The following is a 26,768-nucleotide window of genomic DNA, read 5'->3' as shown; positions in this document are numbered from 1 at the left end:
GCAAGAGAGAAAGAAATCTGCTTCACGATGACTGCCAGAACACAGCCCAGTTTAGCTACATGGAGGAAACATCTCAGCACCACTTAAAGAACTACTACAAAGAGACGTCCAAGCCAGCCTGACAATACTGTTCTCTCTTCAGCATTGTCTAACAAAGAAAAGGAAACAGAACAAACACTGTGCCCCATGACAATGCAACTTACTGATTGGGAACCACCAACCTAGGCTGTGGTCCCACTACCTCAGTTCATGTCAGGACTGAAGTCAGTTCCATATCTGGTGATCCAAACAGCTCATCTCTTGACCCTTTAGAAATAGGCTTGTATGTAAAGTTTTTACCATCCATGCTTTGTTACAAGGTTCCTGTATGATCCAGTGGATTTGCTGAGCTTTTCCTTTAGCTTTACTATTTCCAGGACTACTTCTCTGTTCCCTTCCAGCATAAGTTCAGAAAAAAATTCTCCTGAAATGTGCTGATTCTACTAAAAGAATGGCAAGCATCTGACATTTTCCTTTCTGCACCTCATTACTCTCTGTTTTTTCGCCTGGCCTGAGAAAGGGTTCACTGATGAGGAAGGTGGGGAAGACTCATTAGGGAGAGAGGTTTGATGCAACAATCATCTGAAGCTCAAGGTCAGATGTTTCCCTTGGTAACAGCTGCAGATGCACACGTATACCCACACACATTCAGTCTTCTTGCAGTGAGGACTGTCTTAAACACATACATAATGAAAGCATTTCTTGTACAGTAGACATGCATATGAGGAAGAGCTTATGCACAGAAACATCCACACCCCCCGGCAAAAAATAAGATTATCTAACTACAAAGAAGAGAAAAGATGTATTTACCATGTGTTTGTAACTTCTAGTTTCTAGATTTCTGACTCAATCTGCAACATGTAAACACTGGATTTGGGATTACCTTTCCTATTATAACATCGTAAAAAACATCACAAGATTCAGCACAAGGTAATTAGACATTAGGCTTTCAGTCAGGCTGTGGCATGCTCTTACTTCTCCACTGGGAAGGCAGGCTGTCACACACACCCATATCAAATCTCATATCTCTAGTCAAGCATTCAAGTGGGGAGATAACATCTTGGCATACTACTCAAGAATGTATTTTCAAGAAGAAGAGGTCATATTATTACTTACTAATTCAGAACAATATATTATTTAATGCCTCTAAAAAGCATTCCAAGAACTACCGAGAGATCTGCTTCTTTCTAAAGCCAGCAAAATATAAACAGAGGAAGAGATATATTCTCTTAATTTCCACTATTCAGGAGATTATATAAGGAACAACAGTAGGGAGACATTAACAGTTGTTAAAGCAGAATCAAAACCTAGCCCTGTTGAGAGGAAGAAGGTGACAATATGCTTTTCATTCGTGTGTGATGACCAGCACATGGGCTGTAAGGCCCACACCAATTGGAGGGCACAAAGGGAAGGTTTAGCCCTTTGCTCACTGTCCTCTCAAATGCACACCTAAAAGTAAGAAAAATCAGTATTTGAATTTGACCTGCCAGTGAGTGAGAAGCACCCCAGTGCTAGGACAGGGATGAAGCTGTCTGGCCTCTGTAGTGAGGACACTGTCCTTGTAGCCTGGGAGCCAGGAGCAACAGAAGCACGCAGGAATCCTGCAGACAGACAGCAGCAACTCCAACCACGCCTGTGCAGGCACTGGAAGAAAGACACACTCTTATTTTTATCCCACTGCTGAGTGACCTTATGAGCTGCAAATTAGCAGCTAAACAAATACCTAACCGTAAGCATCACACACAAAATGAGATTTTCTTTTAGACAACTGAGGAAAACTAAATTTATTATTAATATCTTTACAATGTAGGCAAAAGTAAGAAATCTTAATTTAAACTTAGCTGCTCTGACACAGTAGAAACTGTTCATACAAACACACTGAACAGAAGGTCCAATTACTTAATACTTCCCTGTTACTGTGGTCTGTTAGTGTTAGACCATATTAATGTGCATGCATGTTTTCTTGTCAGCAATCTGGAGATACTCCGTTCGTATTACCAAGGTGATTTTTTCATAGAATCATAGAATGGTTTGGGTTGGAAGGGACCTAAGAGATCACCTAGCTCCAACTCCACTGCTGTGGGCAGGGATACCCCCACTAGATGAGGTTATTTAAGACCTTATCTGACCCAGCCTTGAACACTACCAGGGATGAGGCACCCACTTTTGTTTTTTCTTCCTGAAGTACCCACCATCCCAAGTGAACACCTTGTGAAAATGTACAACACACCTCCTGGCACTACGCGTCACACTAGACTTTCACCTGTGATGACAGCAGGTTTGTTTTAATAAGCTGTAGTGTTTTGATAAGTAATGCATGTGTCTGTTGAACTGATACATACATTTTAAATATTAATGCTGTATCAAAGCTAAATGAAAGCTTTAGAGAAGACAGAGTAAGTGATTTAATAAGGTAGGACATTTAACCCCCTGATGTAAGTTAGCAGCACTTAAAATGGTGAGCTCAGTCCTGGATAAAGAAACCAGAATACCTCTTGCTTTCTTTCAAGTGTAATTGCTATCACCCATAGGAAGTCAAGGCAGCTATGTGTAATTCATTAAATAGCATGGCAAAGCTGAAAGTCTGAGGAGTAAAATACAAATTCAACATTAAAAAAATGACATTTACTCAACAGCCATCATCAATTACATGTCCACCTACACAAAAAAGCTACAGAATTAAACATTGTGTTACAATTGCTGTCTGCCTCCATTTACAGAGCAGTTAAACAGAGTATTTACCTAAACCTATCTTCCTACAGGATGCTTTAGTTCCAGACCATAAGAAAAAGCTAACACCACCTCTCTTTGCTGACCCAGAAGGGAACCACTGGGGATAGAGTTACTGGGTTGAGATGACCCATCTTCATATGACACATGTTGGTTATGTTTCTCTGTACTTTTTTACAGTCAGTGAAGGTGATAATAACCAATCAGAACTGATTTGGGTCACACACAGCCCCTAGCCAACTCTTCTCTACATATTAAAAGAAAAAGAGCATTTGGCAAAATTTCTTACATTCCCTTAGTGTTCTATGACTTATTAAATATAATTAGCAGATCAGCCAGCTTCTACTGTGAGAAAAGGTTACTCAGTTTGCAAACCTTTCCTAATAGGTATTACCTAAGACTCCTGGGCTGTGTGAAATGTGTGGGCTTGTTTTTTCTCAAAATCCAAATATTTGTCATATTAATGCCTGCACATGACTCTTTAAATCAGGTATCTACAAAAAAGTATGTTTTACAGCTCTGCTAGAGTATCTTTCTGTATCTAAAATATTTAACATCTTCCACAGCCATGTCAGCTGAAGAGTCTTCTTTTCAGACAAATTTCTGTATTGGTTTCTAACACTCTTATGTTCCCATCCCAAGCTTTTTTCCCTTTGTAAAGGAAGGTGTTTAATAGTCTTAATGTATCAATGTGACCAAGTTTAATAAAAGCCCCTAATGAGAAGGAATCTTCATTATCTTCATTAAGTAATAAATGCATATGTCAAGAAATTGGGAGCTAAGATAATGTTTAATACAGTACATAGTGTTAGAAAAGTTTCCATAGCTTCTGGGAGGCAAAAGCCTCCACAGCTGGCACAATGAAGTTTTCAGCTTTTCTCCAGTTGCCAATCTGGTCATTTGACTCCCAGTAAGTCACTTGTCCATTTTAACTTCCCTCCTCCAGTAACTGCCTTGTGAATCCTTCCCTTTGCGGCACTCCCAGCAAAACTTTGCACATCTAACTGCTCAGGAAGATATTCTCGTCTCCTGCTGCAGTCCAGAAAGCTGCTATTTCCAGTGACAGTTTCTTCTTCAGTCTGGCTGACAGCATGCCCACCATCCACTAGAAGCAGCATCCTTCAGCATCTCTAAACAAATGGAGACTACAACAGCATTCAACCATCTATATTTGCAAGTTGCAGCCACGGTTCTAAACAAAGGAAAACATCTGTCTTTTCTACACTCAATACAAAAATGTGTTTGCCGGACAGCTGATCTGTCTTGCCTCAGTACTCAGCTGCTGCACATGATTTTTACTCCCCATTTTAACCATCAAGATTTCTTGAAGGCAGCCAGTCTTCCCTGGGGAGCACCCAGGGTGTCTCGCCAGGTCCCATGGCGCAGACACATGACTCTCACAGCAGTCAGATGAGGGACCAAAGGCACCCTTCAGCACTTGGCTCAAAGCATGCCATTCACAGTTCTATCCTCTGAGGTTTGCTTGCCATTTTGATACCCTTGCTCAGACTGGTGGAGGCAGCTGGAAGGTGGTCCAAGTCACTGTCTGTATCACATTTCAAACACTCGACAGCTTTCGAAGCAGAGTCACGCACTGCAGCTCAAGCCCTTTCAGACTTGTTGGGCTGTAGTACGTGTGGTGCCATTTTAATACCAAGACAAAAGTTTCTAGCACATATAATTTTGATGTTTTAAAGTCACAGATTTGGATCCTTAGAGAAGTAACCCATCTTTGAGTAAGAAGTTTACAAGCTGTGGTACTGGATGTTCCAATCCCCACAGAAATTAAATGCTAGGACTGAAGGTACAGGTTAGCTCGATGTGTACTGGAGGTAACACACATTTGCTGAATCAGTTAACCTTGGAGACCAGGCAGCAAAAGGCTCCTTTCAGGGTCCCTGAGATTCCCAGATGGCAAGAGAGCAGCAGCAGTGCGAGGACAGGGTGTGCCCCGGGCAAGACAGCTAACAAAGGGCTGCTGTTTGTCTTGGTGGGAGCAGCATTAACTGCCTTGGGCTGGTAGGAGGGAAAGCATTAAGGGAGGAGCAAGGATTTTCATATATTATTTCGAGTAGCGATTTCACACCTTCGTTAAGCTTTAGCCTTCATTCACCTTAACTAGGCAGCAAGCTAGTGAGAGCAACCTCAGTGAGAGGTTGGTTTTGGTCACTTCTCCAGCCTTGCTAGTTTCAAGATGATGCAGCTCTGGCGTTCCCCCTTCCACATACACATTTCAGTTACAATGCAATCCTAACACAGAAGTTAACTGTGTTCATAGCTTCCCAAATGACCCAGATTACAATGACATAATTAACTGCTCATGAACAGCTATTCACTGAAAACGTCTACCACAGTATCTGTTCAGGCACTGAAAATCTTCATTACTGTATCTGTCAAAACTCTGAAGAAATTCAGGACTGTTTAGATTCCGAATTAGACTAGATTTAGTTCTTGTTTTCCAACTCTCCTGGGCTGTGATAAATAAGCAAAGCTTTTTATCAGCTGAACTTGTAAGGTGTTTTTTAAATCCACAAAAAACCTTCCCCATATGCCAGTTGAAGCTTCTGATTCGGTCACATCGATGTGTGAAATAAATATACTTCACTCTCGTATAATTAGCAATGTCAAGCCTGTTTCTTTAGATAGCATTCATGGCATATTGTCTGTGAAGCAGCAGCTCTGCACTTCGTATCTGAAACTACTTTGTTCCTCTCAGAACAGCTTCACTGGCTAAACCAAGCTCAATCCACTAAACAATACATTACGAAAGCAATAAAGGCTTTCTATGCACTTTTTATACATGGATGTGTGTGTTCTCAAATTCTGAGACACAATTAGTAGATCTGATGCAGTTTTACTCTATGCCTAAACTTGCTACACAATTTATGATGCAACATGTTTCAAAGTCAGTCCTTACTAACTGTTGGCTGTATTTGCAATACTTCTCTATTTTTTCAAAACTTCTCCTATCACACGTGATGAAATAACACAAGAAATTTTAGTAATTTTTGACTCAAAAAAGAGGCTGTCTTTACAAGACAATAAAGCAGTACGCAATTAGACAACACACAATACTTATACCACATAATGGTACAACACTTCCACAACTTTATTTATTAATACTAAACATGATATGAAATTATTCTTGGTCTTTGATACTGACCTACACACATTTATTTATTGCTCAGGACAGCAGAAAACAAGCAACAGCCTAATTCAGTATCAGAAAACAATGAGCAAGAGTCATCACAAGGGAGTTCTACCTGGATAACTGTTTTCACTTCAACAGCAGCATAAGATAATGCATTTTTCAGATTGCCAAACTGAGAGTCTATGGAATCTGAAAGAAAAGGAAAAGGTAACAATAATATGACATTGCATCCAGTATTGGACATACTACATATTTGCACTTTTTTTCCTTCTAATTGTTAGGAGAATAAATTTAAATTAGTTAACTTCCAGACATCTGATTCTATATGAAATTCTGCAGAAACAAGAGAAGTCAAAAGACTTATTTTAGCTGGGGGGAGAGAGGATTTCAAATTGTGTATTTATTCTGCCTCCACACTTGTCCGAGATAAACTGGTCCTAACATTATAATTAATCAAAATAATTATTTAAATGGGTACATGTAAGCTTTATCTAACATACAAAGATCTGTAAGACTTCAGATATATAATCCCATTTTATACATGAACAACATGCAAATTCTGATACAAAATTTTAGTTGTAAGCCTTCTACCACTGCACTGAATGTCTCCACTTTAAAAAGCCCTTAAGTACTTGTGACTTCTTGCCTGTAGTAAAGATGCTCATTTCTTTGCTTCACCATAGCTAATTGCTCTGCTTTGAAAGCTGCCAGTAAGCTTTAGCCCATAACTGGCTGTGCACACCAACATTGAGCAAATGTCCATTATGCACTGCCTACTGCTGCTACACAGTGAGACCACCCCAGGTCTCCCCTTGGCAGTAAATGCAGAATTGGAGCAGCAACCATGGAATACACGTAGGGACGGCCCTGGGGCGTGTATGGCAAGCACCTGACAGTCAAAACAGGATCAAGGCAGGCCTGTTCCTTCCGTGTTCATGGGTCACCATCTCCTCTGCACCCTGCAAACTACAATACAGTTCATCTCTCCAATTTATATCACATATAATATAATTCCTCTTTAATATAGTTTGTAGTTACAGTTTATGGACTGATTCAAATATTGTCTTTAAATACTGATGTCACTGGGGATAGAAACCATGAGTTCACTCCATGAGCTTTTTGCTGCAGGCTTATTACATCACTGACAAAAAAAATAAAATAATGATGTTGGCCACTGTAGCGAGATGTGATTCCAAGAGATTAAATAGACTGAAAACCCTTTTATATTAGCAGCTCATCTTTTCTTCAGAGGTTACAACTGTGAGATAAGATTGATTCTAGTCATGATTCATAATGTAGACTGATAAAACATTTTTAAGGACAAAATCTTGAGCCTCAAAGACTAGTCTGCTTAATGATACTGCTTAAGAACACATGGAATCTGTTAGCCTACCAAGGAGAGGGGGAAAATTCAAGTTGTGTTCTTTGGTAGTTAAGCATAACAAAAGCAGATATTCAAGAACATCAACATTTTATGCATATTCAGACATGTCTTATTTTTTATTTCTGATGGGTTTCCCCTAAATGCAAGAGTGCCAGCTTAAAAAAGAGCATGTCAATGTATCTATCATCTCTTTCTGTCTTTGAAAATTCATTTGTCAAAGAACTTTACTGAACACTTTTCATGGTAATGCTCAAAAACAATTCAGTAAAATACAAAAACATGGCATCAGAGCTGTTCTCAGAACTGCCATATGGCCAACATGACACGGGACAGAGCTAGTGGTCTGGGCTGTCAAGGGCTTTTAAGGATACTGCAGTGTAAGTTATTTGAAGTGTATTAAGTAATGTTTGCACTCTGACTATTTCTGTAATACAGGGCAAGGTACTGTATTAGATAAGTATATGATATCACTTGTGATAGAAATGTCCACAATCCACTGAAAGCAGGTATAAATAAATTCAGCTTTATTATTATACTTCTAAGACGAAAATTAGGAGGACACAATTTAATATACTCCATCTTTTCTTAAACAAACAAAAACCAGCAGCAAGCAGGGGATGAGGTCAGGAAGAATACACACACCATAGCCTGGGATTAAACTGCATTAGCACAGCTATGTGGGAAGCTTTCATCACTCCTACACATAATTCATGTAGTTCTAGATGGTCAAACTTGCTTAACTCACTGCAACAACTTTCCAAAACATTCTCTACAAGGCAACTAACAGACACTTTGCTAGCAGCAAGACTGGATTTCTTTCCTGCTTCTCTACTCATTATCATAGCAAGTTCCACAGCAAAACTTAAAAAGAAAAACTAGTTTGGAGGGAAGACACTACTGAATGAGTTTTTATAATTCCATTTTGCTCCCTTCTACACGCTAGAATTAAATGACAGGCTCACGGGTGGCCCAGGTGCTTGCCACACAGCATGGGAAGATTCAGTGCAGGAAAGCAGAACTAAGGCTGGAGTTTCAGCGAAAGGCAACATTGCAACATCATAAGATGGGTTTGCAGCAGATTTAACATCATCTTCGTGAGAAGCACAGTACTCCTGCAAGGCACTCAGGAAAGGACTGGAAGTTGCCACTTAGAAAACATACTTGTGACCATTTCCTATCAGGTGTTGGGATGTTAACAAAAATGCAAATAAACTTCCAAAGTAATTGGAAGCACATCCTTAGCCTGCTTTTTCTGTACCTGGTATTGACTTTTACACTGTACTCTTAAAAACTTAGAGCTCTGAGACATGCCTAATTTAAAATTTAGCTTCCTAACGACATGCTCCTACACAGAAACCATTTTATTACAAACACAAAAATGCAATACTAACTCATGTTCAAGGTCCATCCGACACAGTATCCTGTTTCTAATGAGTACTGCTAGTGGGTGCATAGAGAACAAGAACAGAGTAATCATACCGCTACCATTCCTTCATGTACTTTGCCAACCGACAGCAATCTGCAGCTCCGGGATTTCCCATCTCCTTTTAAGTGTACACATGTAAATATAAACACATTCACAGTAAAGTCCAAACCTAGTCGGTGTCTGAAATAATTTCAATCAAGTCCTCAGCATTTACGTTTCTGCTTTACTCCTTTTCATACAGATGAATAAACTGGCACAGTTGAAACTGATGACTCTCATTCACTCATTTCCTAGCTCTGCATGACTAAATCACAAACCCTAAATTAACTGTTGCTTTAAGACAGCTTTTAGAAGCTACATGCAGTCACACACCCTGAATGCAAAAAATCTTAATCCAAACAGGAACATCTAGCAAAATCCTAATGTTAATTCTAAGTGACATTATAGATTTGATCATCCACATCAATTAAAGACAAAGAATACTTTCAGTAAGTGAATAACCTAGTAGTAAATTAAGTAAGGTATTTCTATAAAAATGGCCAAGATATAAAATCCCTGCATAAAAGAGACCTGATGGATGATAATACTTCATACCAAAGTTCTAATTATTATATTTTAAAATGAACACCTACAAAACAACATGCCTCATTAAAAGGCTCCTGATCTAAGTAAACTTAAAATAAGAACTCCAAACCTCATCCAAAAAACCTAACCGTAAAAAACAAATTCTGAATTCAGCTACCAAAGATAGCGATGAGGTCTAATGGTGTTGATCACCACTGTCCAAACTGTTTAGTCTTCCTCAAAGGGAAGAACTCTGGTGCTGGATGATATGGTTTAGTGCTTTAGGGGTTACAGTGATAGTGTTGATGGGTTCACGGTTGGACTTGATCTTAAAGGTCTCTCCCAGCCATGCCGCTTCTATGATCACTGAAAGCATTGCCCCTGAAGTTATTATTCTACAGTTTATTTAGAGGGAATAAAAAGCAAAGATATGGCAGGCTGTTTAAGAAATCACCTCAATTAAGAAGCTCTGGAAGCACAGAAAGGCACCTTGTTAAAAACCAGGTAAAATAAAACGAAGCTGGGAATTCAGAAGTGAAAGCACACAAGTAGCATGCAAAGGCACCTACTACTCTTCCCAGCTCTTTCCTCAAATATCATCTACCTTCTCCACATGCAACACGCCAAATTAATAGCTATTTATTGCTCCACGCAGATTAAACGTAGGCATTAACAGGAGCTGGCCTCACAGGTGAATTAAGTTATTACCAGCCAATTCATAAAAACGCCTCCTGTTCCCGATACCCCATAAATTGAAGTTGATAGGTCTCCAGAGCCCGGCTGCGCAGCCCGGTGTCCTTTAATGGCTCAGTCACATCCATTACTCGCCAGAGAGAGCTCTGCGCAACGAATCCCGGCAGCCCGGCAGGTTTTAAAAGCCGGAGCACTCGCCGTGATTAGATCCACCGGGAGCTCCCCCGCCCGCTCCGGCGCTGCCCGCGGGGGGAGCTCGGGGAGCCGGCGCTGCCGCACGGAGCCGCCCGCCCCGGGGAGCCCCGCGGGCAGGGCAGCGGCTCCAGGGGGGCTCCCCGGGGAGGCGGCGGCCACCATCTCGGAACCGGCGCCTCCCCGCGCCCCCGGGACCGAGCGGCCACAGCCCGGCACCTGCCGCATCCCCTGGCTCGCCCGCCGACCCCTCCCGCGGAAATCCCTCCGGCGCGCCGCGAGCGCCTCGGAGCCCCCCGCCGCGACCCTCGCCAGCTCGCGGACCCCCGTGGGGGCTGCCGCTCGTACCTGCGGCCGGGCCTGATGCGCGAGTACGGCTCAGCTCCCTCTACCCGCGGCTCCGCTCGCCCCGGCTCCGCATCGCCGCCGCCGCGCTGGGCCGGGCCGGGCGCGCCGTGCGCCGCCCACCGGGGCGGGGCCCGAGGAGCCCAACGGCCGCGCGCCCACGGCCCGCCCGCTCTCAGGGCCCGCGCGCCATTGGCTGGCGGCGGGAGGGGCCGCGCGGGGCCGGGCCGCCATTGGCCCGCGGCGGAGGCGGGGCTCGCCCGCGGGGGGCGCGTGACGCCGTGTGGCGGGGCTGGGCCGCGGGTCCGGCGCCGGGAGCCCCCCGTGAGGGATGAGCCCTCCGTGAGGGATGAACTCCCCCCCGAGGGATGACCCCTTCCTGCGGGGTGAGCCCTCTCCGGGATGAGCTCCCTCACGGCGCGGGTCCGCCGCCGGGGCTGCCAAAAAATTCATCACGGCTCTGCCCGAAAGCGAATGTGAAGCTCTTCACACAGTTACCATTTGTGCTTTTAAGCTTCTTCCTATTTTTGTTTATTTATTATGCCAATGTATTTCAAGTCTTTGAGTTAGAACACCTTTGCATGCACATATTTCCCTCTCTAAAAATTTGCTAAATTTTTTTGCTGGATGTATGAGCTCGCATCTTGTTTGGACCCTTTTAGCAGTGGAGCCCTCAGACCTTGCAGGCAAAGGTTGGAAAGCATCGGTCAGGCTGTGCACAGGGGAAGAGCAGTGATCTGCAGCAGCTGTTTGTCCAAGCCCGGAAAGCACTAGTGACAAAACAAATTAATTCATTTGTCAGCCCCGTGCCTTCTGTTTAATGCACATGCTGGCAGTGAACCACATTCTTTCACTGCGATCCAACTATTTTGTGATAATGCGACGATGCTCCTCCAATGCTTATTGAAAATATCCTTAAAAGGTACGGTGGGAAAACAACACTTGGGTTTGCTTCTCCTGCTCGGTTTTGTTTCCTCCTGTTTTGTTTCGCTCTGAAGCCTCAGTGCTGAAGCAGACAGGGTCCCTCAGGCTGGGTCCGTGTGCCCTTGCTGTGCTCCCAGCCCAGAAGCGGGACCTGCAGTGCTCCAGGAGGGAGCCAGGGCGAGGAGCAGCGCAGTTAAAGGCTGAGAGATGGACAGAGCTTGGCAGCTGGCAAGCTGGGTGGCTTCCTCAGAAGAAGAGGCAACACTCCTACTTGTGTATGAAAGAATGAGACTTTTTCAGTGAATCTACTCTTAATGGGTTTTCTTTTCATATAAAATATGCTGAGGATTCTTTCAGTCTTTTCCAAGCAAAGGAATACACTGGTATTATAAATAGGTATGTTTGCTACAGCAGTGCTGTCCAACATCCACACAACTCAGCTTTTAGTGCACTGGACTGCCCACCTGCAGAAGTGCTCCCTAGTCTACAGCATGCTGTACTGATACTAGTTCCTGGCTAATCTCTTCAAAATATGTCATTACAGGTGGTTTTGGACAGCTGTAATTCTCCTGCACTGAGAGAGGCCTTTCAGCATTGTCTTCAATCAGCATTTTGAATGAAGTGCTTAATTGTGCTAAAAATTCATTGCAATACGTAAGCAGTTTCAGAAGACTTTTTCTTACAGCTTCCTCTCATGTCTTTTATTACTAGACATATGGTTCTGTAGTATATAATGCAACTACTCTCATTCAGCTTCCTTTGACATTTGTTCCTATTCAGTTTAAAATTGCAGTATTTGACACACTACACGATTACAGGATTTCATTATGTTGTCAGTCATTTTTTGTTTAGATGAGCAAATCATTAACAATTGCTTCCCTTTTATCCGTATCTTCAAAGACAGGATATGGTCCTTCCTTTTGTGATCCTTCAGCAGCTGAAGCATTCCTGAAAGGAAACCTGTTGAACATACATGGTTAGTTTTTGAATAAGTTATTCTCAAAGCCAGTCGAATAATTACAGTGCCTAGAAAAGCTGAGACATATCAAATGTAGCTCAGTTCCTGCATGAATACATATTTTTTGTGGGTTTTGAGATCACACTTTAGATATTCATCTCCCTATCCTTTTAAAGAAATGTTTCACAAGATTAAACAAATGCGAAGCTAATAATTTCCTTCTTGTTATGCTGAGTAGCACTCAAGTACTTTTTCATATCTTAAGACTTACCTCCATTTGGAAAATTAATTAAGAAATAAATAGTTCTGAGTTCTGATTCTTTATATGCAAACTTTTAGTTGCAGTCAGGCTGTTGTTGGAGAAATTTAAATTCTCCAGGATGAAAGTGCTGACAGACACTAAGCAACAGAACTCCAAAACACGACTTCCAGTCAGAAAGATGAATTGCCATTGTGCCTATCCATGTATTATCCTTCCTTTCCTATTGTAGGGTTTGGCAAGAGTGAGTTGAGCCCTCTTGGTTTTGAAAAAGGGTGTTTTCTCCACAAATCCATAGCAAAGCAACTCCTGTAAGCTGAACACTCAGTAATAGCAAACGTGATGAAACTAAGGAGACAAGGAAGAACTTTCCACAGATCAGTGCTTTTTCCAAACCCAGGGGCTTTTCCAAGCCATCTTCAAAGAACATTTTTCTACATGACTTTGCTTAAGAACTAAGTATCTCAAAATCATTAAATCAGTCCAATTCTGAAACTCTACGAGCCAGACTAGAAAAAGAGGGTTAGGGAGGTAAATTTAGGCAGTTTGGATGACCTGCTCCTTTTCATTTCCTCCCAGAGGTTTTTCTGGTGAAAAATGGCAGGAAGAAATAAGACACTTCAGAAGCTGCTGAGACACATTGGAGCCCAAAACACTTTAGATATGACTGATATGTCTCGGGTATTTTCTTCTGTCTTGCTGACATGGTTGGAAATCTGCAAAGGCAGCATCCTACATCTCTCTCAGGGGGATGCAACAGTAGAAAGACATCTCAGGTGGTACCATGTCTGCGTATCACTGTACACATTCTACCCACAGAATCTTCCTGGTTTCCTCTAAAGATTTAGCCCATCACAAGGTGTTGGCATCACTCTTTTCAGTTGCTAAGTTGTTTTTACAAGGCAGTTAAAAACATATTAAATGCTTTCCTAAAATTATTTTTCCATGCAGGCAATTGCTGTATTTGGCACAAAGATATTATATGATATATGGGAAGTGAAACTGAGCCAGTTTCTCTTCAAAGTGTGGCCAGCCCTGGGGGACAATTTGAGAACTCCTGCTTCAAATATGTTTAGTTGTGTGTGTTTAGAAACTGCTTTGGTGTTATTCACCTCCTGACACTGACACTTATGCTGTGCATAGCTGAGATTCTTGCATAATTTAACAGAGCCATCTCAGGTGTCTCCCACTCTGTTCCCAGCATTCAAACTGTGTTCTTTGGGTTGGGGCACACAGCTTGTGTTACATTACATTTACTGAAGAGTTTACCCAACTTGCTTATTTAGAAGATTTTCTAGAAGACATGTTGGGTGGGGTTTTTTTAAATTCACATCTATTTGATTTGCTCCAAAAATACCTATGAGATCTGTCTCCAGCCAAGTTTATTTCCTTGATTTTTCTCTGATATGAATATAAACAATATTATTCTATTTTTCATCTCAAATTCCAGCATTGTTGGTGCAAGTGATAGTCATAGACATAATTTTTTCTGTTGCATTTTAAATACTTGCTTTTTTTTGGTTTTTTGTTATTGTTTCATCTTCATAGTATTCCAGCAGACAAGCTTGTGGATAGCATAAAGGACTGGCTGAATGGAACTGGAACCAGCAAAATATCTGTTTCAGTCATTGCAAACTGAGGATACTGGAAAATATAATGTTTCAGTCATTGCAAATCAGGGATACTGGAAAATATGTTAAAATGGTTTCATTTATTAAAGGCATATTTAGTTTGTTTTCTCACTTTTTCCTATTATAATTGCAAAACCTTCTGATTTTTTTTTTTTTGTTCAGCAATACTCTGAAATATTGCTATCTAGGTATAGTAAATGAATTATGCAAATTATTTTATTGAAAGATAAATGCACTTTTATGTGTACACATTATTTGCCTGGTCTTCCTATTACAGATGCAACTTGTAGTAACATCCTAGTTTGTTAAAGCAAAAAACTGCTCTAGAGATTCCAGATTTCTAACTGATACAGTAGAAATCTGTCATGCTTGTGTAGGGCATGTGGAGCTTGAATACAGTAGTATAAATATATATTGAAATACGTTGAACATTATTTTTTGTTGGTTTATGTTGAGAAGTTTTTCTAGCTGCTCATAAGGTAATTTTAACTTTCTTCTTTCATTATATTTATAAAAGTCTCAAAATACATCATTTTTTTCCCTTCACCTTGTAAAATTTTTCTGTCTATAATGTTAGTCACGGAATACTAGGTTGGAAGGGACCTGAAGAATTTTCTGGTCCAGTCTTTCTTGGCAAAAGCATCATCCAGACCAGATGGTCCAGCATCCTGCCCAGACTAATCTTAAAAGTGTCCAAAGTTGGGAAATCCACCACTTTTTTTGGGAGATTATTCCAGTGGTTGGTTATTCTTGTTAAAAATATTTCTCTTGTGTCCCATTGGAATTTCTGCGGATGTAATTTGTACTCATTACCCTTTGACTTTTCCACGTGTCTCATTTTAAAAACTGACTCTCCATCTTCTTTGTAGCCACCTGTTAAAGACTAGAACCATTACCTCCATCAGGTCTGCCCTGAGCCTTCTTATCTCAAGGCTGAGCAAGCCCAGTTCTCTCAAGCCTTTCCTCATGTGGCAGGCTTTGAGCCCTTGGATCATCTTTGAGGCCCTTCTCTGGAGCCTCTCCAGCTGCCCACCTATTTTTTGTGAAGCAGGAACCAAAACTGAATTCACTATTCCAGGTGTAGTCTGGCAAGTGCTGAGTAGAGTGGGATAATGACATCTCTATCTCTGCTGTTGATGCCTTGTTGATTCAGCCCAGGATCCTGCTGGCTTCTTTGCCACAGCAGCAGACTGTGCACTCATATTCAACTGCTTGTTCACTGGGGTTCCTTCCTACAGAGCTTCTCCCGAGCAGCTGGTAGATCCCAGTCTGTGCTGCACTCATGGTTTATACTTTCCCAGGTGCAAGACCTTACTCTTGTCCTTGTTAACTTCATAAGATTCTTGGAGCTCACTCCTCCAGCCTATCCAGGTCTTCCCGCAGGGTGGCTCTTCAACCCAAAGTGTCCAGTCTCCCACTGAGTTCAGGGGAAGCAAACTTCATCAGGGTGCACTCGACCCCATCATTCAGATTGCTTTTTCAAGATATTAAACAGAGCTGGGCCCAGTACTGATCCCTGGGAGGCCCCACTTGGGGCAGGTGGAAAGGAGCTGTTTGTCACTCTGATGTGGGTGCAGCCGCTCAGCCAGCTCCCCACCCTGTGAACCCTTGTCTAGACCAAAACACCTCAGTTCTCTAGGAGGAGCCTGACAGAAACTGTATGGAGAGCCTTGGAGAAAGGCACGTAGATAATGTCCACTGCTCATCCCACATTGACTGAACTGGTTATGTTGTTGTAGAAGGTGATCAGGTTGTCAAACACAATTTACCCTTGGTGAAGCCATGCTGGCTTTTCCTAACCACCTACTTAATCTGATAGCCCCAGAAGAATTCATTCCATAATTTTCCCAGACACTGAAGTGAGACTGATGGGCCTATAATTTTCTGGAGCCTCCTTTAAGCCATTTGTATAGATGGGTGTGACATTAGTCTTCTGGGTTGCCCCCAGTCTCCACAACTTCTCAAAGCTTGAGGAGAGTGACCTCATAGCAACATGAACCAGCTCCTAACACCCTTGGGTGGATATTGTCAGGCTCCATTGATTTGTAGGGGTCAAGTTCCTGTAGAGCTCATCCACCGACTCTTCATTCACTGATGGTGGGTCTGTGTTTGCATCAGTATGGATTTTGTTCCCAAGGCCTGGGGCCCAATAGTGCTGGTGGAGAGGTGAAGAAAGCCTTGAGCCTTTTAAGTGTTGTTGGTGACTAATTCATCTCTCCTGTTTAACAGTGGGCCAGTATTTCCCTTTTGTTTCTGTTTGTTGGTTACATACCTGAAGAACCCTTCCTTGTAGGTTTTGACGTCTCTGGCCCATTTCAACAAATTTGTTTTTCTGACTGGATCTCTGCACACCCTGGTAGTTCTCAATGAGTATTCATTCACTTCCATCTCTGGTACATGTCTTTTTTAGTTTTGAGCAAACACAGAAGCTCTCAGTTAAGCCAAGAGGGTCTCTTGCTCCACCTGCCTTCCTTGCCTCTAAAGGGGATGAACATTTTGTGCTTCCAGGAGAACATTCTTGAAAAACTTCCCAGCGTTCACTAACCCCTTTATCCTCCATGGAATCTCTCCCACCTGAGCTCTGAGTGAGCTAAGTTTGCTCTTCTATGATCTCAAACCTTTGAATTAGTACTAACCTTCAGTGTACTCAGCCAGAACCTGGTGGTTTTCTGTGGGACCACCTTTAGGATTTCTAGTATGTGATAATTGCTCCTCAGAATCCAGCTATCATAGAAGTACACACATATGCAGATCTGACCTTTTTGTTCTGCATGCTTGGGGAGCTTACCATGGATCTTTTTGTTGTGCATAAGCTGTTTTGAATATTCATGCAATTTTGATAAATAACTAAGGTGAATTTTGTCCCTACTTGTTCTTCTTGCTCAGTATTAAAGTTTTCCTTACTGCAAACGTTGATATCCTTTCTGCCATTCAGTTTATACATATATATATATAAATAAACTTGACCAATCTTGAGACTCCTGTCCAATTTGCTGAGCTTTGCAAAACATCCATTGATGCTACTCCATCCAGCTTGAGAAGATCTGTCAGACAACTTGGGAGTCTTCCTGTTCTGAAAAGTTACATTTATTACATTAATTATTAATGCTATTTCAGGTTTAATGGTGGCTGGTTTTCCAATTCACAAAATTCAATGGTTTTTCATACAATTGCTCATTACATGATCAGTGGCCATCCCTGTTTTTCTTACTAGAATTTTACATGCTTTATCAGTCCTGGTTTGCAGTTAAAATACTTCCATTATTGACACGCAGAAACCAAACTTCTCCTCAGAGTTTTGCTGCCACCTCCTGATCCCTGGCACATATACTGGTATCTTATTTAATATTGTATCATATTTAATGGTTTGGATTTGCTTAACTAAGCTACCTGCCACCACCAAACTGCACTGTACCAAAAGCAGACATGTCCTTCATACTTCCTTAATGTTAATATTACATTTTTAATGGTATTTGGAGAGGAGAAAATATAGTTGTTTGCAATACTTCAAAACCAGAGTATATTTATGAGTTCACTGCTGATGCCAAAGTTTCTTACAAAACAACTTCAGGATTTGTGGAGGAGTTGTGAAAGAATTAAAGACATAATGAATGCAAAGTTTAGAATGTATCATCCCTAATTAAGCTTCCACTTTACTTTGCTGAACTCCTGGGAGGGTGAACTGTTTGCATCACAAGATAGTTAAAATGTCACTGCTTTCTTTATCTTTCCTGGCAGTTACAGAAAACTACTATTAATGAATTTGGATGTGGCTGCAAGCCAAGAATGTGCTGTTCCATGAGTGTGATCCTGCATCTGCATTTTAGTCTTCCCCTTACAGGCTGAAGAGAAGACTGATGCTCAAAGTCAGAAGCTGGGAAGTGGAGTCCACTGTGTTTTTGAATGGCAGGCAGAAGAAGTATGAAGAAAAATAGAATATAGTGAGATAAAGAGTTATAATTTCATTTAATTTGCTATCTGATTGCCTGATCTCATTTGCCTACATTTTCTCCACAAAGCCCTGTCTAATCCTCCCCAGTCCTGAGGCAGGGAGTAGTTTGCTGCTCCATTCCCTTTGGGCAGCACATGGAAGAACAGAAAGCAGTTCCCCTTTAGTATATCCTAAATGATCATCACGTGCTACTGTAGCAGCGCTCCCCGCCAGGGAATGATGAGCATTGGCTCCCTGGCTGCAGAAGGCTGATCAATTGCTTTACTGTTATTACACTATACTGTACTATTAAGAAAAACTTATTGCCCTTGCCAGACAGTCCAATACAGCTCTGACCTAATTGGTCAATCAATTAAAGCTCTATCACCAGAGTCTAATTAAGAAACTATCCTTTGGTAAACAATCTCTGTAACACACTCTACATGTGCACAGCAACAGGTCTGGTAAGTGGAGATAAGAATTGTTTTCTCTGAGCTTTCTCACAACTTCTCACAGCTTCCCAGGAAAATCCTGGGAGAGAATTATGTCTGTCTCTGTTCAAAAAATATGTGATTACCACAATGTACAGCTGAAGTACTGAGCTAAACTTTTAGGAAATGCATTAGAAAAGAGGCCACTGCTCAGGTACAGACATGACACCAAGGCTAACAGTAAATATGCAACTTCAGACCCAGAAAAGCACATTAACTAATAAAGATGAGGGAGCCAGATGGAATTTTTCATAAATTAGCATACACTTGTGGCATGTTTTGAGTTTAAAATTCTCTCATGGGGCAACTGTTGCTAAGTGCTTCCGGCAAATAGTCTATTCCAGGGGGAAAGAGGGTTGCTGTGGAGCTAACCTTGTCCTCTCAGTTCACAGATGTTGCTATGGATGTGGCTGCAAATTGAGGAATATCAGAAGAGTGCCTGAGATAGTGCCTGAGATGCACCACCAGCACTTGTGCATTTACTTGTGTATTTAGAGAGAATTTTCTAGACTGAAAAATAAGTACCTATTACTGATAAGTAATGTAAGATGAAAGGTGCTCATTATCTATCCAGCTATTACCAGTCATTATTAAGCATACTTGCTCTCTATCAGATAGTTAAACTACTCTTTACTAGACTTATGTGACAAAAACTGAGAGCCATGTACTCCTCCAGATGCCAGGAAAGACACCTGAATTTAATATAAATTTTCCTCCAGGACCCAGCAAGATCTATGCCTTTCTCTTGCACCTAACAAGGTATGATAAAACCTACCCTTAATATCAGGATTGCACCCAGCTATACTGTTCTTAGTCTTCACCAAAGTGCCTCATCAGCATAAGATCTGAAGCTTCCTGATAAGTGTCAGATACTTTAGATCTGTGCTTATTCAGTGTCTCTGGATGAATCAAGCACAGGTGAATTCCTTGCAGGCAGTAGTGAGATTGGTCTCAGATTTACCTCTTCCTAAGTAGAAGGAGATGCTTTGAGTTCAGGCTGCACCAAAGCTCACATCCAGAAAGAAGTGTGTTTTCTGGATAAATCCACTGGCAAACCATTCTTCCATCCTGGGAAGATTGTGACGCGGTCATTACTTCTCAGCCTTCCTAGAACTCCTCCTCTATGCTTGGGCACAAGCTCCTGCCTGTGAAAGGCGATTTAGACTAACAGGACCATAAGCCACTCAGGATCAGCAGAAATAGGGACCATGAGTCTGACCAGAGCTGGCAAATGCCATACTCCTCTGTGCTCACACTCCTCTCTGCCTGCTCTGGAGAAGGCTGAATTGTGAGCTCTACTCTTTCTGCAAGTTGAAGATTAGTGCTTTCTGAATCTGAGAGAAAGGCAAATGGCTGCAACTTAGAGCTGTCACTTTGTTTGAGAGTGGTGGTCCTTTCAAGTAAATATTTTTACCTCCCTAGGCTGGATAACAGATTGTGGCTCTTTGGTTTCTATTTTTGCTTATCTCATCTAGAGTGAATTGTAAGCAGGCTGGCTGTGCTTGTTGCCTGCCAGCGCAAGCCAGCCAATCTAGTGCAAAATCTGATTATAAGTCTTTTATTTTCAACTCACTTTAGTACTGTCCAGATCTGCCAGAAATGCTGCTCTGCCTCTACAAGGGATTGGTCTTTCCTGCCTGGAGAATACCTTTATCCCCATTCCACTGGTTTTGTTTTTTTTTGCAGTGTATCTATGTGCACATATAAGGGAGGGATGGGAGGGAGGAATAGCTCCCCTAAGAGACAAACATCCATTTCTCTCCCTAAGCTGGAAACCTATTTAAATCTGCTTGATGGGAATCAGCCCTTCAGCTGATTCCCAACACATGCACAAGGTAGGATGAGCTGCTCTGCTGAGTTTTTAAAGAGCCCATACAGCCCGTTACACAGGGTTTGACATTTCCAGTGCAGGACCCAGCTTTCAGCTCTTTGTGCCAGGTTACCCTGATTCACACTGGAAAAGTCGATACTGGTTGTCTGCATCGCGTGGGTCTTTTTCTTGCCTGGGGAAAATATCAACCAAAGGGTTTAGTAATTTCTGAAATTAAATTTAGGAAGGGTATATTGGTTTTCAATAGAAAAAAGCTTTTTATGGAGAAAATTTGTTTTGAAATTGAGCAGAAGAGGCCTTTATCAGATGCTTTTTCATGCCCCAAACAAAATCTACTCTCATTTGCCCAAATTTTAGGATATTTCAAATCCCAGTTTATGGAGAGACTTGCTACTGCTTAAGGGTTAAGGTTGTCCCAGAGCAAGCTTTGACTCTCACAATTACAGTCCTGTTTGTGCATCATTCCCACAGTTCAAATAAGGCTCTCCAGCCCCTCTCAGCTCCTGGCCTGGGCATGCACTCTCAGTACAAAGGCACTACACATGGTGCAGCCCAGGATTATATGATGGAGACAGAATTTGCCTATAATGGTTGTTTCCAGCTGCCACATGCTGAGCTGGACCCAAGCAACGAATGGAGAGCAGGGACACTTTGCTGCACTTTCAGTGACCTCTCTGTTGGCATCTAGACAATGTGATGGAAGAAATTGCCTGATTCAGAGGCAAGCAGTGCAAGAGGCAAATCTGAGGCCTTCCTGTGGAAAACCAGCAGGCTGAACTGGAAGTAGGAGCATGTAGGGTGAAAACTGGGACTTGCAGAGACTCAGGATTGGCAGGACAGGAATACTGTTGTGAAACCATTAGATATTGGCAGAGACTGAAGATCCAGAAGAATATTGGGGTTGTAGGCTGAAGAGGTGAATGCAAGATGGAGGAAGAAAACTGCTCAAGAAACTGAGGCACAAGCAAAGGAAACTGATAGAGAAGTTGCTATGAAGAGGGGAGATGTTCTGAGAATGCAGTCCCAGGAAAGACATTGGGCCTAGAAACCAGTGGATGTGGGTGGTGTTGGCAAGCGGACATAGTGAGCAGTCCCAGATGAGAGAGAGCCTGGACAAAGAGTCAGGAGGGAATTCAGAAAAACTGAGCAAGGAGATGTGGAATAAAGGCTTGGCTTGGCTTGGAGCTTGAATACAAGGGCTCGTTTTTAATGAGTGTTGGGGAATGAAACAAATAAGGCAACAATTGCAGCAAAACAAAAAGTAGCCATATTATCATTTACTTGTCAAAGACCTGTAAGTGTACACTCTGAGAAGACAAGAAGCAGCCCAGGACATGAGCAGTTGCCTTGTTTGGACACAGGACCCACCCTTGCACTACTTGCAAGCTGAACTGGCCACTGCCTGAGGGGTCTACACCATGCACACTCAAGCGGCTCTAGCAGGGATGTGAGAGCCCATGGTGGGTAGGTTTGCTGACTGTGGGCATTCCTGGAAGTGACACTGCAGGTGGGGCAAGTCAAGAATGTCACATACTGTGTGTGCATCCTTTCCAGGGTGAACCCTCTAGATTTTCTAATGTGATTTTTACTTGCTCTCTGCTTGCCACCACTTGGTGGTCAGGCTGCATTCTGGCTATAGACAACAGGAGCAGAGGTTCCAGCTATCTCAAGTAACAATATGGCTTTTAATGATTTTAAACTATCATATTAATTATGGCAAGATAAAAATGGTGAAATCTGCTGTAGATGAAATGCATTCTAATATTCATCAAATGAATAGCAGATAATGATTTTTGTACTTAGTACAGCTTTCTTGAATAGATCCTTGCACTTATTTTAGAAAAAGCTCCTGATCTTCCTCCTCTGACCAAGGTGTATGGGCATAACTGTGAATGTTCAAGGTAGGTTGATCCTCTTACTCAGGGTTGTGTTTAATGAAAACTCCAACTGTCTCCAGGTTTCTGTGTGCAGAAGGTTGTAATGCCACACAGATGGCACACAGGCCCATGCATGGTGCTGGTCTTCATTTCTCTCTGCAGCAGCAGTGTGTGGGTGGAGCCAATCTACTGTCACTTAAGATCAACCAGGTTCCATCAGCTTTTAAGACTCTATGTGGCATTTTCTATGTGATGACCAAATATATTTAATAAGGCTGGTGTTAGCACAGACCACTGTAGGAATCACTCCCTGGAGCCCTGGGGGTGGTTTTATTGCACACAGCCCACTGAAAATGGTTACCACAGAGGAACACCTCAGTTGCCATTGATACTCTTTGAGCAAGGATGACTGAAGGCTTCATCCATGGACGGATCTAACCTTGGTGAGATGGTACCAGCGGTTATCTGAGCTGAAGTCAGCTACATTTCTTTCATTCTCTTGATAATACTTTTTAACATAGTGATTGGGATGGTGTTGGTGTTTTGTTCCAGCTGGAAATCTGACAGTGTCCCTCATGAGACCTTACCAGGGCATGCTGTGGATGGCACCTGTCCTGCCAGGAGAGCTGGCTCAGGCACTGGTGGCTGCAGCTCAGGAGAGTGCTGAGCAGTGCTATGAAGTGGCACCTTTGTCTTCAGTAGCTTTTTACCATATTGTGGGCATCCAGCCCTGCAGCATCAGATGGGTGTGGGGATGAACAGATATGGATAACACTTCTTTTCCAGTTTTTGTAGCAGTTACAGCATTGCATTGTAAAACCTACATACTAAACCAGATTAAAAATATCCCCTAATTTCAGCTTGTGATTTTTATGATCTTTTTCCTGGTAATACCTAATGCTGTATATTACTTTGTATGTTCAAAGCAGTTTCTGCATCCTCAGCTGTAGTTATCTTCAGCATGTCTACAAATCAAATCCTAGGTTAGAAAGTCAGCACCTAAAACAAAGGATATGAAACTAAGGAGCAGCACAATAAGAACTCGTCTGCTGAAAGCTTCTTACAGAAGCAGACTCCATTCCCCCAATGACAGAGTTCTGCTACCATAATTGTAAAGCAATCCTATTTCTTCATGCAGCTGCCTGTGGCACCATTCACCATTCATTTTCCATCTTCTGCAACAATGGGAACAAGGGTCTGGCAGATAACAGATACTTTTGGTTCAGAAATTGTGTCATACCCACACCAGGCCCAAAAAATAAATATGCAGTGTTGTAAGTGAAAACTATGCTAAAAGTTAGAATTACAAAATTAGTTTTGTCAAATTTTAGTGGTTGACTGCGTAATATTAATACTGTTGGAATTTTTTTTTTCTGAATACAGATTCATTTATGTGCTCTACCTGTTTGGCAGCTCACAGTCTTTCTCCTCACAGCAGGTGCTGAGAAAAAAATTATAGGAAGTAAGAAAAACAGGGAAGTTAACTTGAACTAGTCCATGCAGGAAGATGGAACATGCTGGCATTACCATTTCACTGCCATTTAGAATAAGAAAGGCCAACAGAAAGGGTTCAAGGACATTTTTGCAGACAAACTCCTGAAAGCAATTATGTTGGGATAAGCATAGGACTACATATATGCTGTTTTATGAGAAGCATTATAGTCCCTCTATAAAAGGCTTCTGCACCAGAAAATATGATTTGTTTTTATAAAAAATATCTGGAAAGTAGACAAAGTAAGTGATTGACTTTTCTTCAACGTAATGATTCATATTTAGTTCTAGAAATACAACAACAACAACAACAACAACAACAACAACAATAATAATAATAATAATAGTCTTGCAGCAAATAATGTGGTAGTTTCTTCCACTGAACAGACCAGAGAGAGAGAGAGAGAGAGTGAGAGAGGTGGGACTATCTGGTTCCAGGTCGTTTATGCTGTACATGTGTCAGCACTTTGTGTGCAGTCTGTGTCACGGTGCAGGTGGTCTTTAGTATATTCTATGTAAGGTACTATCTTGGGGAGTTCCAGCTTTTTGCCCACTGATCGAGTGGGACCTCAGAACCAATCTTCTCCTGGAGCACTCTCCAGACACAGCATCAGAACTGCAGTGTTACTAAATACACAAATAAAATGCAAAAATACTGAGGGAAAACTTGTGGACCAAGTACGCTGCTTACTAAACCTGTTTGTCTTTCTAGACACCAGCAAAGGGTGATGAAAAGGACTCTTCTATTAAAAAAAAACAACCCAGCCTGTTTGTGATATGTATTGTTATTTCCTTTCAGAATCAGGTTGGCACTGTCTCTTTAATGTGCACCACTGTGAACTTAAAAGAAATCTCATTTTCAGCCTTTCTAGCCTTAAGCACTTCATCAAGTATTCCATGACTGCTGGCTTGCAGATGCTGCAGTTAAGGTGCTGGGTGGTGGGGTTTTGTTTGTGTTCCCTTAGGTCTTTTTCTTGTTTTCATATGTGGCTATAAATATCTTACTCCTGAGAAAAGACATGAAAGTACTAACATAGACATTAATTAGACACCATATGGTTTTTTTTCTCAATTTCTGGAGTCACAAAGCATAACTTTTAATTACCCGTTTTGATTGGGGAATAGTAGTTTCTTCCTCAGGCATATATCAAGATGATCAGAAACATGTATAATTTCTTCTCCAGAATTCTCGATTTCCCCTGGCCAACTTTTAATAAATAAGAAAACATTTATGCCTGAATCAAAGAGTTATGCACCCCTGAGTAAAAGTTCCAGTTCTTCTGTTGTGGGTCTCAGCACAGTGCATCTATCATGTATTGTTCACAGAGATCCTCGAGATAGAGATCAAAACTGAATATAGTTCATTTCAGTTAATTTCTTCATATCTAAATTAAAGGCAGAAAACTTAATTCCACTGTAGTCCTATACAACCGGCCATGTAAGTAACTTTTAAAATCTTTCCTGCCCCAGAATAGTTGGTAAATGAAACCATATCACCCGGTTTAGACTACATCCAGAGAATATTACATGCTCATGCTGTATATCCAAGCATGAAGGAGAAGACTCCTTTTTGCAGAATCCAAGCATGCAAGTTTCAGCTCACTGGTGTGGGATTCTGGGGAGGTAGCTGTCATTGCAGTAGAAGCTCTAATGATCCACTGGTGTCAGAAACAGCTTCCAATTGCTGAGACAGAGCTTTCAGACAGATCATCCGTTGAAGCCATGATTCGTTGTTTGCAGTACTTCAGACTTCAAAACTACTTCTTGCAGTTCCACTCCCGTCAGCATGCAGAAAACAAATGCAGGGCACAGGACTGCACTCACAGCTGCAGGACCTCCACTGTGCCGCAGCTTTTGAAATAGCTCTGCGGAGGAGGGTTTTGCAGAGACATCTGAAGGTATCCTAATGACTTCTAGCCTTTGATGTGCTTGGGTTAACCCAATTCAGATTCTTAGTACATACAAAATATGAAGAGATCTTTTAATGTTTAATTTCTTTTCTTCCCTTTTTTTTTTCCTCTGCTTGTTTTTTCCTCTCTGCTTAATTTCTAAAGAGTCAAGACTTAGATGTCCATGTCTCCCCAGTAATTATTGGATTTGTTACCAAGTTTGAATTAGAATTTACTCCAGTCTCAAACGTATTTGAATTTACTCAGAGGTGAGTTTAATTTTGTGAAAACAGGCAGCTGACAGAATAAAGAAATCAAAATTGGTGACTCCATACTGAAAAACTACAAGAGCTCAGCTTTATTAGGTGTCAGGGAATCTGGTCAGGGGAGAGAGCAATGTCTGTCAGCACCCAAACCACTATGAAAGCTTCTATCAAAATTCCGTATGGGTAGAAAATGAGGGAATCACAGTACAGACACTTGGTCTATAGCGTGTTGTACCACTGGCATTTCTTTGTCCAGTATGAAAGCAGGGATGAACCATTACTTATGACTTGTGCCCTCCTTTCCACCTTGTGCTGTCCCAATGTCCCCCAAGCAGCATCCCTGAAATTTAATTCCTGCCTCCCAACAAACACAACAGAAGTTTATGAATTCAGATTTGAATTTTGTGTATTTGCCTTTCAAACCAGCATTTCAACTACCTCCTGCCTGCTCTGCCAAATACACACTGTAAAAAAGCTCTCCTGTGGTCATATGCTATTTGCTATTTTAATTTGATTGCAGATGTTCCTGCACTCCCCTAAGGGCTGGCTGCATGTCTTTCACACTTGGCTTTCATTTGCTTTTCTAGCCTGTATTCATATCAGGAAGACATTTGTCTGAATCAGTGGCACACCCATCCTATGACCCTAAATTCTCACGGCATTCTCACTAGTTCTTAGCTTAAATTAAAAGTTCTC

The 26,768-nt window shown here is 41.8% G+C and overlaps 1 protein-coding gene across 5 annotated transcripts in view; it reads right to left on the bottom strand.

Moving 5' to 3' along the window:
- Window positions 1–10,640, bottom strand: part of MPP7 (membrane palmitoylated protein 7) — a 147,047-nt gene extending 136,407 nt beyond the window's left edge. For 3 of the 5 annotated variants that reach the window (XM_030971137.1, XM_030971140.1, XM_030971141.1), the window contains exons 1-2: window positions 10,528–10,640; window positions 6,033–6,109 (exon numbers count right to left, since the gene is read on the bottom strand). The gene's annotated coding sequence lies outside the window, so the exon portion shown is untranslated. The remainder of the gene's footprint in view (window positions 1–6,032; window positions 6,110–10,527) is intronic. The other 2 variants (XM_030971139.1, XM_030971138.1) reach the window with 2 other exon arrangements.
- Window positions 10,641–26,768: the final 16,128 nt, after the last annotated feature.

The sequence above is a fragment of the Camarhynchus parvulus genome, chromosome 2, assembly GCF_901933205.1.
Source record: "Camarhynchus parvulus chromosome 2, STF_HiC, whole genome shotgun sequence".
NCBI classification, from domain to species: Eukaryota; Metazoa; Chordata; class Aves; order Passeriformes; family Thraupidae; genus Camarhynchus; species Camarhynchus parvulus.
The sequence above is the reverse complement of the archived record's forward strand: the minus strand, read 5'-3'. Positions and strand labels throughout refer to the sequence as shown.